Genomic DNA, 14,887 nt, shown 5'->3' on the forward strand with positions numbered 1-14,887 from the left:
CCTCCCTTTCATCAGACCCTATGTTCCCCGACATCTCTGGGAGGTTATTTGTGTCCTCCTTTGTGAAGACAGAACCAAAATATGTATTTAATTGGTCTGCTATTTCTTTGTTCCCCATTATAAACTCCCCTGATTCTGACTGCAAGGGACCTACGCTTGACTTCACCAATCTTTTTCTCTTCACATATCTATAAAAGCTTTTACAGTCATTTTTATGTTCCCTGCAAGCTTACCCTCATATTCTATTTTCCCTTTCTTAATTAATCCCTTTGTCCTCCTTTGTTGAATCCTAAACTGCTCCCAATCCTCAGGTTTACTGCTTTTTCTGGCCAATTTATATGTCCTCTCCTTGGATCTTATGCTAATTTCCCTCGTTAGCCACAGTTAAGTCACCTTTTTTGTTTTATTTTTATGCCAAACTGGGATGAACAGATTCTGTAGTTCATCCATGCGGTCTTTGAATGTTTGCCATTGCCTATCCACTGTCAACCCTTTGAGTGACATTCCCCAATCAATCCTACCCAACTCGCGCCTCAGACCATCGTAGTTTCCTTCATTTAAATTTAGGACTCTAGTCTCTGAGTCGACTACTTCATTCTCCATCTGAATGAAGAATTCGATCATATTATGATCGCTCCGACCCAAGGGGCCTCATACAACAAGATTGCTAATTAATCCTTTCTCGTTACATAATACCCAGTCTAAGATGGCCTGATCTCTGGTTGGTTCCTCGACATATTGGTCCAGGAAACCATCCCTTAAACACTCCAGGAATTCCTCCTCCACAGTATTGTTACTAATTTGGTTAGCCCAATCTATATGTAGATTAAAGTCACCCATGATGACTGCTGTGCCCTTATTGCACGCTTCTCTAATTTCCCTTTTAATGCCATCCCCAACCTTCGCATTATTGTTTGGAGGTCTATATACCACTCCCACTAACGTTTTCTGCCCCTTGGTATTTCTCAGTTCTACCCATACAGATTCCACATCATCAGAGCTAATATCCTTCCTTTCAATTGTGTTAATCCCCTCTTTAACCAGCAATGCTACCCCACCTCCCTTTCCTTTTTGCCTATCTTTCCTGAATATTGAATACCCTGGATGTTGAGTTCCCAGCCTTGGCCACCCTGGAGCCATGTTTCTGTAATCCCAATCAAATCATATTCGTTTACCTCTATTTGTGCAGCTAATTCATCCACCTTATTACGAATGCTCCTTGCATTAAGACACAAAGCCTTCAGGCTTGTTTTTTTTTAACACTCTTAGATCTTTTAGAATTATTATTTACTGTGGCCATGTGTGATTTAAACCCTTGATTTCTCTGCCTGCCACTTTTGTTTTTCTCCTTCCTATCTTTTGCTTTTATCCTTGTTTCCCTTCCCTCTGTCTCTCCGCTCAGGTTCCCAACCCCCTGCCATTTTAGTTTAAACCCTCCCCCAAAGCACTAGCAAACACTCCTCCTAGGGCATCGGTCCCGGCCCTGCCCAGGTGCAAACCGTCCGGTTTGAACTGGTCCCACCTCCCCCAGAACCGGTTCCAATGTCCCAGGAATTTGAATCCCTCCCCCTTGCACCATTCCTCTAGCCATGTATTCATCTGAAATATCCTTCTACTTCTACTCTGACTAGCACGTGGCACTGGTAGCAATCCTGAGATTACTACCTTTGAGGTCCTATTTTTTAAATTTACCTCCTAACTCCCTATATTCCGCTTTTAGGACCTCATCCCGCTTTTTACCTATATCGTTGGTACCTATATGTACCACGACAACTGGCTGTTCACCCTCCCCTTCCAAGATGTTCTGCAGCCGCTCTGAGACATCCTTGACCCTGGCACCAGGGAGGCAACACACCATCCTGGAGTCTTGTTTGCGGCCGCAGAAACGCCTATCTATTCCCCTTACAATACAGTAGAGCATTTGTTTTGGGAGTCTCGTATCGGGTATGCGGAGGATGTGACCCATCCATTGGAGCTGATTGAGCGTGGTCAAAGCTTCGATGTTAGGGATGTTGGCCTGAGCAAGAACACTGACGTTGGTGCACCTATCCTGCCAATGGATTTGCAGGATCTTGCGGAGGCAGCGTTGGTGGTACCTCTCCAGTGCTTTGAGGTGCCTGCTGTACATGGTCCATGTCTCTGAGGCATACAGCAGGGCGGGTATCACTGCTGCTCTGTAGACCATGAGCTTAGTGCCGGGTTTGAGGTCCTGGTCTTCAAACACTCTCTTCCTCAGGTGACCGAAGGCTGCACTGGCACACTGAAGGCGGTGTTGGACTTCGTCGTCGACGTCTGCCCTTGTTGACAGTAGGCTCCCGAGATATGGAAAGTGGTCCACGTTGTCCAAGGCCTTGTCATGGATTTTGATAATCGGGGGCAGTACTGTGTGGCGGGGGCAGGTTGGTAGAGGACCTTTGTCTTACGGATGTTTAGTGTAAGGCCTATGCTCTCGTACGCTTCGGTGAAGGTGTTGACGATGGTTTGGAGTTCGACCTCCGAGTGAGCGCAGACGCAAGCGTCGTCTGCATACTGTAATTTGACGACAGAGGATGGGACAACCTTGGATCTGGACTGGAGGCAACGGAGGTAGAACAGTTTCCCATTTGTTCTGTAAATTAGCTCCACTCCAGTGGGGAACTTACTGAGGGTGAGATGGAGCATTGCAGCAAGGAAGATCAAGAAGAGCGTTGGTGCGATGACACAGCCTTGCTTGACCCCGGTTCATACGTGAATTGGGTCTGTGGTGGAACCGTTGGTCAGAATTACGGCTTGCATGTTGTCGTGAAGCAGGCGGAGGATAGTGACAAACTTTTGAGGGCAGCCGAATTTGAGGAGGACACTCCATAATCCCTCACGGTTGACAGTGTCGAAGGCCTTTGTGAGATCAAAGAAGGCCATGTACCGCGGTTGGTGCTGTTCCCTGTATTTCTCTTGTAATTGACGTGCGGTGAAGACCATGTCCATTGTGCCCCATCCTATCAATGAATAATGCGGGAAAGACACTCTTAGTGCCCATTTCTCCCCCCCTTTTCTTATTAGTGCAAACTGTATAACATGGAACTGTTGGGATCGACAGAAATCAACAGGCTGAGGCTTTCTTTTGGTAAAGGACAAAACGTGTCCTGCTTTTATCACATCGCCACATGGACTGCAAAACCTCAGCCCCGTGCAGGGTTACAAGCAGGGGCTGATGAGTCATCACGTAACCCGACACTCTTAAAGGGCCCGACACTCTTAAAGGGGCCCTGCACCAATAACCCAACCCAGCATGTACATACCACAGCATTGCTATACAAAGTGAATTGTGTTAGGTACATATAACAGCATTGGGTACACATTGTGCTATTGTCCCTTTGTGGCCTCCGCCACAGAACCGTGCTAGAAATCAAATTATTACTGAGTTGAAAGAATGACGCACCGAACAACTTTAATGATGAACGGCTTTTGTTCTTTTCTAAAATCTCAACTTTAAAATCCATCCGCCTCCTTCCGTCTAACCTCTGAGCTTCCTTACTTACAAGTGTGCCAGATAGTAATGTTCTGTACATGCAGAAATACAGGAAACTCTTTTTTTATCTGGCACCGACGGGACCGGCGTGGTGCCGGTTGATCAAAAAGTCCGGATTACAGAGAGTTATACTTACCAAGGTACAAGAGCCCCGTACAGGCCACAGATCCAGGAACCCCGGTTACACGGCCACAGATCCAGGAGTCCCGGTTACATGGCCACAGATCCAGGAACCCCGGTTACACGGCCACAGGTGCAGGAGCCCCGGTTACATGGCCACAGGTGCAGGAGCCCCGGTTACATGGCCACAGGTGCAGGAGCCCCGGTTACACGGCCACAGGTGCAGGAACCCCGGTTACACGGCCACAGATCCAGAAGCCCCGGTTCCACGGCCACAGGTGCAGGAACCCCGGTTACACGGCCACAGGTGCAGGAACCCCGGTTACACGGCCACAGATCCAGGAACCCCGGTTACACGGCCACAGATCCAGGAGTCCCGGTTACATGGCCACAGATCCAGGAGCCCCAGTTACACGGCCACAGGTGCAGGAACCCCGGTTACACGGCCACAGGTGCAGGAACCCCGGTTACACGGCCACAGGTGCAGGAACCCCGGTTACACGGCCACAGATCCAGGAGCCCCAGTTACACGGCCACAGATCCAGGAACCCCGGTTACACGGCCACAGGTGCAGGAACCCCGGTTACACGGCCACAGATCCAGGAACCCTGGTTACACGGCCACAGGTGCAGGAACCCCGGTTACACGGCCACAGGTGCAGGAACCCCGGTTACACGGCCACAGATCCAGGAACCGCGGTTACACAGCCACAGGTGCAGGAACCCCGGTTACACGGCCACAGGTGCAGGAACCCCGGTTACACGGCCACAGATCCAGGAACCCTGGTTACACGGCCACAGGTGCAGGAACCCCGGTTACACGGCCACAGGTGCAGGAACCCCGGTTACACGGCCACAGATCCAGGAACCGCGGTTACACAGCCACAGGTGCAGGAACCCCGGTTACACGGCCACAGGTGCAGGAACCCCGGTTACACGGCCACAGGTGCAGGAACCCCGGTTACACGGCCACAGGTGCAGGAACCCCGGTTACACGGCCACAGGTGCAGGAACCCCGGTTACACGGCCACAGGTGCAGGAACCCCGGTTACACGGCCACAGGTGCAGGAACCCCGGTTACACGGCCACAGCTGCAGGAACCCCGGTTACACGGCCACAGGTGCAGGAACTCCGGTTACACGGCCACAGATCCAGGAACCCCGGTTACACAGCCACAGGTGCAGGAACCCCGGTTACACGGCCACAGGTGCAGGAACCCCGGTTACACGGCCACAGGTCCCAGAGTCCCGGTTACACGGCCACAGGTGCAGGAACCCCGGTTACACGGCCACAGGTGCAAGAACCCCGGTTACACGGCCACAGGTGCAGGAACCCTGGTTACACGGCCACAGGTGCAGGAACCCCGGTTACACGGCCACAGGTGCAGGAACCCCGGTTACACGGCCACAGGTGCAGGAACCCCGGTTACACGGCCACAGGTGCAGGAACCCCGGTTACACGGCCACAGGTGCAGGAACCCCGGTTACACGGCCACAGGTGCAGGAACCCCGGTTACACGGCCACAGATCCAGGAACCCCGGTTACACGGCCACAGGTGCAGGAACCCCGGTTACACGGCCACAGGTCCAGGAACCCCGGTTACACGGCCACAGGTGCAGGAACCCCGGTTACACGGCCACAGTTCCAGGAACCCCGGTTGCACGGCCACAGATCCAGGAACCCCGGTTACAAGGCCACAGATCCAGGAACCCCGGTTACACGGCCACAGATCCAGGAACCCCGGTTACACGGCCACAGGTGCAGGAACCCCGGTTACACGGCCACAGGTGCAGGAACCCTGGTTATACGGCCACAGATCCAGGAACCCCGGTTACACGGCCACAGGTGCAAGAACCCCGGTTACACGGCCACAGGTGCAGGAACCCCGGTTACACGGCCACAGGTCCCGGAGTCCCGGTTACACGGCCACAGGTGCAGGAACCCCGGTTACACGGCCACAGGTGCAAGAACCCCGGTTACACGGCCACAGGTGCAGGAACCCTGGTTACACGGCCACAGGTGCAGGAACCCCGGTTACACGGCCACAGGTGCAGGAACCCCGGTTACACGGCCACAGGTGCAGGAACCCCGGTTACACGGCCACAGGTGCAGGAACCCCGGTTACACGGCCACAGGTGCAGGAACCCCGGTTACACGGCCACAGGTGCAGGAACCCCGGTTACACGGCCACAGGTCCAGGAACCCCGGTTACACGGCCACAGGTGCAGGAACCCCGGTTACACGGCCACAGGTCCAGGAACCCCGGTTACACGGCCACAGGTGCAGGAACCCCGGTTACACGGCCACAGTTCCAGGAACCCCGGTTGCACGGCCACAGATCCAGGAACCCCGGTTACAAGGCCACAGATCCAGGAACCCCGGTTACACGGCCACAGATCCAGGAACCCCGGTTACACGGCCACAGGTGCAGGAACCCCGGTTACACGGCCACAGGTGCAGGAACCCCGGTTATACGGCCACAGATCCAGGAACCCCGGTTACACGGCCACAGGTGCAAGAACCCCGGTTACACGGCCACAGGTGCAGGAACCCCGGTTACACGGCCACAGGTGCAGGAACCCCGGTTACACGGCCACAGGTGCAGGAAACCCGGTTACACGGCCACAGGTGCAGGAACCCCGGTTACACGGCCACAGGTGCAGGAAATCCGGTTACACGGCCACAGGTGCAGGAACCCCGGTTACACGGCCACAGATCCAGGAACCCCGGTTACACGGCCACAGATCCAGGAACCCCGGTTACACGGCCACAGATCCAGGAACCCCGGTTACACGGCCACAGGTGCAGGAACCCCGGTTACACGGCCACAGGTGCAGGAACCCCGGTTACACGGCCACAGATCCAGGAACTGCGGTTACACGGCCACAGCTCCAGGAACCCCGGTTACACGGCCACAGGTGCAGGAACCCCAGTTACACGGTCACAGGTGCAGGAACCCCGGTTACACGGCCACAGGTGCAAGAACCCCGGTTACACGGCCACAGGTGCAGGAACCCCAGTTACACGGCCATAGGTGCAGGAACCCCGGTTACACGGCCACAGATCCAGGAACCCCGGTTACACGGCCACAGGTGCAGGAACCCCAGTTACACGGTCACAGGTGCAGGAACCCCGGTTACACGACCACAGGTGCAGGAACCCCGGTTACACGGCCACAGATCCAGGAACCCCGGTTACACGGCCACAGGTGCAGGAACCCCGGTTACACGGCCACAGGTGCAGGAACCCCGGTTACACGGCCACAGGTGCAGGAAACCCGGTTACACGGCCACAGGTGCAGGAACCCCGGTTACACGGCCACAGGTGCAGGAACCCCGGTTACACGGCCACAGGTGCAGGAAACCCGGTTACACGGCCACAGGTGCAGGAACCCCGGTTACACGGCCACAGGTGCAGGAACTCCGGTTACACGGCCACAGGTGCAGGAACCCCGGTTACACGGCCACAGATCCAGGAACCCCGGTTACACGGCCACAGATCCAGGAACCCCGGTTACACGGCCACAGATCCAGGAACCCCGGTTACACGGCCACAGGTGCAGGAACCCCGGTTACACGGCCACAGGTGCAGGAACCCCGGTTACACGGCCACAGATCCAGGAACCGCGGTTACACGGCCACAGCTCCAGGAACCCCGGTTACACGGCCACAGGTGCAGGAACCCCAGTTACACGGTCACAGGTGCAGGAACCCCGGTTACACGGCCACAGGTGCAAGAACCCCGGTTACACGGCCACAGGTGCAGGAACCCCAGTTACACGGCCATAGGTGCAGGAACCCCGGTTACGCGGCCACAGATCCAGGAACCCCGGTTACACGGCCACAGGTGCAGGAACCCCAGTTACACGGTCACAGGTGCAGGAACCCCGGTTACACGACCACAGGTGCAGGAACCCCGGTTACACGGCCACAGATCCAGGAACCCCGGTTACACGGCCACAGGTGCAGGAACCCCGGTTACACAGCCACAGGTGCAGGAACCCCGGTTGCACGGCCACAGGTGCAGGAACCCCGGTTGCACGGCCACAGGTGCAGGAACCCCGGTTACACGGCCACAGGTGCAGGAACCTCGGTTACACGGCCACAGGTGCAGGAACCCCGGTTACACGGCCACAGGTGCAGGAACCCCGGTTACACGGCCACAGATCCAGGATCCCCGGTTACACGGCCACAGGTGCAGGAACCCCGGTTACACGGCCACAGGTGCAGGAACCCCGGTTACACGGCCACAGATCCAGGAACCCTGGTTACACGGCCACAGATCCAGGAACCCCGGTTACACGGCCACAGGTGCAGGAACCCCGGTTACACGGCCACAGGTGCAGGAACCCCGGTTACACGGCCACAGGTGCAGGAACCCCGGTTACCCGGCCACAGGTGCAGGAACCCCGGTTACACGGCCACGGATCCAGGAACCCCGGTTACACGGCCACAGGTGCAGGAACCCCGGTTACACGGCCATAGGTGCAGGAACCCCGGTTACACGGCCACAGATCCAGGAACCCCGGTTACACGGCCACAGGTGCAGGAACCCCGGTTACATGTCCACAGGTGCAGGAACCCCGGTTACACGGCCACAGGTGCAGGAACCCCGGTTACACGGCCACTAATATTTAGTAGAACCTACTCCTGAATTTTGCCAGGTAAAAGAGAGTTTCCTGTAAATGGAAAATTAGGGGAGAGCAAAGCTCCACATTTTCTTGATTCTTCGATGGGGAGATATTTTAAAAAATCACAGTGAGCTGTAAGAACAAGTTTTTAAACTAAAATTTGTCTCTTCGGGATCAATTATGACCAGTGGGTATTGTATGTACAAGCACAAAAGCCGGTACACATAATGTGTACGTTGTTCGGAATCTTTGCCAACAGTTTGCTAATCGCCCTAATCTTTGAGTGCGACCTGAAGACAAATGTAGGAAGAACAGAAAGCTGCAGATCTGCAACAACTTGAGCACGACTTTGCAGGCAGGTTGGATGTCATATTAAAATACCGCCACCAGGGGGCACCTTGCTTCAGGCCCTCACCACCCTTTTGAGAATAAAACAAAGCATCGGTTCCGAGGGAGGTCTTGCACCACTGGTTTTCAAACTCTTCCCGGTGAGACCCCCTGTCTTAAATTCCAAAAGTCAGTGCCAGCTCCCCAAAGAAAAACAGCGCTAATATATTAGCATATACAGCAACCGAAATAATGCGTCCACATATAGAATAATAAAAGAAAGACTTGCATTTATATAGTGGCCACCGGACGTCCCAAAGCTCTTTACAGCCAATGAAGTACTTTTTGAAGTGTAGTCACTGTTGTAATGTAGGAAATGCAGCAGCCAATTTGTGCACAGCAAGCTCCCACAAACAGCAATGTGATAATGACCACATAATCGGTTTTAGTAATGTTGTTTGAGGGATAAATATTGGCCAGGACACCAGGGATAACTTCTTCTGCGAAACAGTGCCAAGGGATCCTTTACGTCCACCTGAGAGAGCAGACGGGGCCTCGGTTTAACGTCTCATCCGAAAAGACGGCACCTCCGACAGTGCAGCACCCCCTCAGCACTGCACTGGAGTATCAGCCTAGATTTTTGTGCTCGAGTCTCTGGAGTGGGACTGGAACCCACCACCTCCTGACTCAACAACAACAGCATGTATTTATATAGCGCCTTTAACGTAGTAAAACGTCCCAATGCGCTGCACAGGAGTATTTTAAGACAAAAAATTTGACACCGAGCCACATAAGGATAAATTAGGGCAGGTGACCAAAAGCTTGGTCAAAGAGGTAGGTTTTAAGGAGCGTCTTAAAGGAGGAAAGAGAGGTAGCGAGGCGGAGAGGTTTAGGCAGGGAATTCCAGAGCTTAGGGCATCAGAAGGCATCAGAAGGCACGACCACCAATGGTTGAGCAATTATAATCAGAGATCCTCAAGAGGGAAGAATTAGAGGAATACAGATATCTTGGGCGGGTTGTGGGGCTGAAGGAGATTATAGAGATAGGGAGGGGCGAGGCCATGGAGGGATTTGAAAACCAGGATGAGAATTTTGAAATCGAGGCGCTGCTTAACCGGGAGCCAATGTAGGTCAGCGAGCACAGGGGTGAGAGTGCTACTCACTGAGCCACTGGCTGACACGGCAGAATATAGAATTATTGAGGTACCGTTCTTGTAGTATACCTGATGTCAGTGGGCCAGAAACTGATGAGCTCATGTACCTCCCTGGATTGGCAACCTACCAGGATCGGCCCAGAGTCTCCAGGAATTAACGATTAATCTCTTGGATACTGCAGCGAGCAATCTGGGAGAAAAACCACAGGAGTATTAAAAATTAATTGTGTGTTTTTTTTCCATTTTCTTTTGAACACTTTCATTTTATTAGTTATTAAAATATTGGAGATGCTCACAAAGGCTGTTTAACGGGGCGGGGCGGTGGGGGGTCATGTGACGGAACCTCCAGGAATACGTCCAATCAGAGTTGGCGACCTAACCTGCACAACCGATGAATTAGGTTACATTTAAAACAAAACCAGTTGACTAGGCAGTTAGTGTACAGCAAAGTTGCATGAAAGACTACATGTACATTCTAACAAGCTATTACCACTGATTTTAGTGAAAAGGCGTAAATTTTCTGTGTATCTGTAATTAAAGAAAAATCGCTATTCATTTCAAGGTGCCGGGGAGTTATCCCTGGTGTCCTGGCCAATATTTATCCCTCAACCAACATAACAAAAACAGATTCTCTGGTCATTATCACATTGCTGTTTGTGGGAGCTTGCTGTGCGCAAATTGGCTGCCGCGTTTCCCACATTACAACAGCGACTACACTTCAAAAATACTTCATTGGCTGTAAAGCGCTTTGAGATGTCCAGTGGTCGTGAAAGGCGCTATATAAATGCAAGGCTTTCTTTATCGAATCATGGAATCATAGAACTTTACGGCACAGGAGCCGGCCATTCGGCCCATCGTGTCTGATCCAGCCGAACCACACTTTCCGGCTCTTGGTCCGTAGCCCTGTCGGTCACGGCACCTCAGAAAGCACATCAGCCGTTTGTGACGCTTGAAGATAAAGCAAAGATGTCGCTAATAGATAAGGATTAAACCGTTCAGTGTTCATCAGTACAGGGTATTGGTGTACAGTACCACAGTGGGGGAACACAGATTCACTGCGTTCCTGTTCTTAGGGCACTGACGTGCTAGGGCACAAAGCTGATGTCCTTAAGAAAGGAAAGAAGTCAGGAGGAGTCAGTCCCCAAGCACTGACATACATCCAAACAGTGAGGCCTTGGAAAGGGTTCGCCCACCTGCTGCTGACTTGTTTTTTTTAAATATTTGTCCATGAGATTTTGGTGATGCTGGCAGGGTCACATTTATTGTCCATCCATAGTTTTACTGCAATGCTGGTGGTGGGGGGGGGGGGGGCTGCCTTCTTGAACCACTTCAGTGCTTTTCTTTACCATATGAATGAGACCAATATGTGGGGACTGATTATCTGCCAATTTGGATAAATATTTGAAGCAGAGATACAGGGCTATGGGGAGAGACCCAGGCAGTGGGATTAGTTTTGGGATTATTCGAGCAAGAGTCGTCTCAGACACAATGGTCTGAATGGCCTCCTTCGGTGCTGTAAACTTCCATGCTTCTCCCCCATATAGTGGATAATGTTGTCCACTGTATTTTAACCCACTATGCCACCAAGCCTCCAGAAACAGTAGCTATCAGTCAGGCAGGACCAGAACCTCTTCCAACACAGTGTTAGCAATACTGTGCCCGCATCATGAGTGGTTGAAAAGTGGAATTGTTATCTAAACCAATAAAGTTAGCAGAATGTCTTTGTGAGTTTTTGATAACTTTACAGAGTTTTTGATGGTCATTAATCATTTAGGGTGATGCTAATTTAAATGTAAAGAGCCATTATATATAACATTTATTATTTATACGACGCCTTGTGTTGAAACTGCTTAAAGCACTTCACACAAGTACCTTTTGAAGTGCACTAGCTTGTTGTTTTATCACTTCTCAAAGCACTTCCCACAATGAATTACACTGAAGTGCAGTGAATGTTGTAATTATAGAGAAACAGGGCAGCCCTTTTCTGCCCAGTGAGAGCTCACAGGCAGCAATGAGATGAGTGCCAGTTAATAAAAAGATATTGCTCGCTGTGCACAAATTGGCTGCCGCGTCTCCGACATTACAACAGTGACTACACTTCAAAAAGTACTTCATTGGCTGTAAAGTGCTTTGGGGCATCCGGTGGTCGTGAAAGGCGCTATAGAAATGCAAGTCTTTTTTAAGATAGAGGCAGAGATGGACAGAGCCAGGGATTGAGAGGGTACTGTGAACTACAACCCGACACCTTTGTAGGATGCCAAAACACATGACTGGCATTCTGTAACACAAAGGGTTAATCCCCCGGACCCTGCAAACCTGTAACTCAGGCAAAATATCTATACGCCCTGCATATACCAGAAGGTCAATCGTGATGGAACCTGCTCGGTTGGGTCTGAAAGAGACCTCTGAAGGTTATGGAATAGTGGACTGAGTAATGTGCTGTGGGTCTCACAACAAAAAGACTAGCGAGAAGGAACGAGCCCTGCAACAATTGGGGTCACAGCCTCAGGGTCCTAATAGTAAACGGAGCACCAGCAGAGATGTGCTGTCACTCAGCAGAAAAACTAACAAATAGGAAGAGCCTTGGATGCAATTGAGGTCTCAACCTCATTGTCCTGGTCATGAACTAGTACTAGCAGAAAGCAGTGTAGCACCAGCCCTTCATCAAACGGATCAACATCTGGCAATCATCGTTTCTGACACATGCCTGTCTATGTGACTGACAACTGGGAAAAGAGCCAAGGGTCGGAGTTCATTCTCACCATTTGGCTACTAAAGTTTTTGTTGGTGGGTGTGATTATTTTGGAAGTTGTAAATAAATGTTGTGTCTTTGGCGTTTGATTGCTGTCAGTAAGCAAAACCCCAGCTCAGGCTGAAATATTGTAATACATATAATAACCAAGTACTTATTATAACTCTAATGTTTAATATTGTGCTGGCATTCGTTGTGTTCTAATTGATGTTGTTTAAATAAAGGTTACTATTATGACAACATAAAGATAAACTAATAGCATTATAACATTAACAGACTTCAGGACAGTCGGATTAACCCTTTCCTTACAAAAGGATGAGCCAGAGTATTAAAATGTTATTAGAATCTCACATACAATGTGATCATTCATCATGCGATCTATGTTTGGGGAAAGTAATTATTAGAACTGATATGCAGGATGCCACGGGTATAATCCATGCAAGGAAATGTGGTTACCATTGGAGAGAGAGAAGCCAGAGCATCATGAAGAAGAACAAGGGATGAATTGTTCTGACTTATGAAGTGTACACAAAGGAACAGTTTGTGCAAGAGCACAACAAAAGTCAGAAAACACACGACAATAAGCTGCACCGAGAGGTTCGGTGCAAAAGGAAGCGTTTGTGCTTCTTTCATACTCATTTACCATCATCCATAATTAATCATTTGCTAGTCTTACATTGTTTACTAATTTACCATTTGTTAATTTTATACCTTAACGCTAAGTTACAAAGGGCGAGCCGGGCATGAAAATAAGAGCAATCCACAAAGTAGGATTTGTAAGTGTTCACGGGAACCCATTCTCAAATTATAAACTCCAATAGGGTGGCTGCCAAATTTAATTCCTGGGCTCTGCTGATTCCATTCTCGCCCCTATTCAATCCCCTCTACCCGTACTCCTGTCCCCATTCATTTCCTGCTCACCCCCATTCGCTCAACACCTCCCATTCATTTTCATTCCCTTCCACCCCATTTATTCCCCATTGCCACCCTCATTTGTTCTCTTCTCCCTCTTCATTCCCTGCTTACCAACTTCCCGCCCCTTTCATTGTTTCCCCCCCATTCACGTCTCACATTCAGTTTTGCTCCCCCAGTCACCTTGCTGTCCCCATTCCCCAATTTGTGGCCCACTCACTCCATCCATTTCCCACTATTGCCCTGTTCACCCCATTCATTCCTCGCTCCTCCATTCATTTCCTGCTCCCCCTTCATGCTTGTTTCACCCATTCATTTTGCGCTTTCCTATTCATCCCCACGCCCTCATTTAATCCCTGCTCCTTTATCATTCCATACTACCCCTTTAATTTTCCATTCTTCCCCTATTCATTCATTTCCCATTCCTCCCCAATCATTTATCCCTGCTTTTCTGCCATTCATTTCCCACTTCCTCCCATTCACGCCCCACACCTTGATTCATGTCTACCTCCCATTCATCCCATCTCTGCTCTGAATCAACACCGCTTCATTGCTGACTTCCTCGACTCATTTCCCGATTCTCCCCTTTAATTCCCCATACTCCAGCTCATTCATTCCCTATTCATTACCTGTTCCTCCCCCGTTCACTCCCCCTCCTCTTCCCCATTCGTTGGTTGCTCCCTCATTTTGTGCTCTCCAGCCCATTCCTCCCTCACTCGCCCCCATTTATTATCCCTCCCCCTCATCCCCAGCCCTTCCCTTTCATTCACCTTCCTCCCCTATTCTTTCCCTGTTGTCACTCCCATTCAATACCCTCTCTCCAATTCAGTCATTTCTCCCATTTGTTACCCACTCCCCTTCCTACTCATTTTCCTCTCTTCCTCATTCATTCCCATTTACCATTCCTTCCCCACTCTCCCAGATTCTTGTCCCACTCTCCCTCACAAGTCTTCTGTATTTCTCATTTTCTCTCCCATTCCTTCCCCGCTCCCCCGCCCATTCCTTCCCCGCTCTCCCGCCCATTCCTTCCCCGCTCCCCCGCCCATTCCTTCCCCGCTCTCCCTCCCATTCCTTCCCCGCTCTCCCTCCCATTCCTTCCCCACTCTCCTGCCCATTCCTTCCCCGCTCTCCCGCCCATTCCTTCCCCGCTCCCCCGCCCATTCCTTCCCCGCTCTCCCTCCCATTCCTTCCCCACTCTCCTGCCCATTCCTTCCCCGCTCTCCCGCCCATTCCTTCCCCGCTCCCCCGCCCATTCCTTCCCCGCTCTCCCTCCCATTCCTTCCCCACTCTCCTGCCCATTCCTTCCCCACTCCCCCGCCCATTCCTTCCCCACTCTCCTACCCATTCCTTCCCCGCTCTCCCGCCCATTCCTTCCCCGCTCCCCCGCCCATTCCTTCCCCGCTCTCCCTCCCATTCCTTCCCCACTCTCCTGCCCATTCCTTCCCCACTCTCCTGCCCATTCCTTCCCCACTCTCCTGCCCATTC

Source organism: Somniosus microcephalus, chromosome 22, assembly GCF_052327205.1.
Source record: "Somniosus microcephalus isolate GS21.2 chromosome 22, FLI_Smic_1.0, whole genome shotgun sequence".
Taxonomy (NCBI): domain Eukaryota; kingdom Metazoa; phylum Chordata; class Chondrichthyes; order Squaliformes; family Somniosidae; genus Somniosus; species Somniosus microcephalus.